Source organism: Myotis davidii, unplaced genomic scaffold (assembly GCF_000327345.1).
Source record: "Myotis davidii unplaced genomic scaffold, ASM32734v1 scaffold609, whole genome shotgun sequence".
NCBI classification, from domain to species: Eukaryota; Metazoa; Chordata; class Mammalia; order Chiroptera; family Vespertilionidae; genus Myotis; species Myotis davidii.
In genome coordinates, this window is record NW_006300164.1 from 2549224 (window position 1) to 2549778 (window position 555).

The 555-nt window shown below is 69.9% G+C and overlaps 1 protein-coding gene across 1 annotated transcript in view; it reads right to left on the reverse strand.

Moving 5' to 3' along the window:
• Nucleotides 1-555, reverse strand: part of RXRA (retinoid X receptor alpha) — a 128236-nt gene that overhangs the window by 48939 nt on the left and 78742 nt on the right. The window lies entirely within an intron of this gene.

The window sequence follows — 555 nt, forward strand, 5'->3', positions numbered from 1 at the left end:
GGCACGGCCGGGAGCCGGGAGCGCCAGCCCCTCTCCCAAGCGCTCGGGGGTCCAACGGAAGGTCTGGGACAATCGCAGATACTGCAGGGGGTCCGGGGAGACAGCGCCCCCTGTGGAGCAGAACCAACTCCCTGCCCAGGGCAGATGAGTGCCTGGAGTGAGGCAGAGGTGGGGGAGCTGCCATCACCCCATTTCACAGGGAGAACGGGGACCTGTGTTTGACACCTGCCCTGGCCGAGCGCGGCCCGCACCGGGGCCCGGCTGCTCCCCAATCCCAGGCCTGGGCCTGCTCAGACCACCAGGACCTGACTCAGGGCCCCGCGGGCCAGGCTGCTGGGTGGCCTCTCGGAGGGGCCCAGCTGTGTGCCAGGCCTGGATTCGGGCAGCTTCGGAGACGGAAGAGGCAGGGCCTCCCACACCCGCCTTTCATCTCAGGGATTCAAAGCCCAACCAGCTCCCCTTAGGCCTCCCGCCCAACCCCCAGGGCTGGCAGCGGGGCACCCAGACACCCCATCCGAGGGCTGGCAGCGGGGCACCCAGAGGCCCCCCATTCGA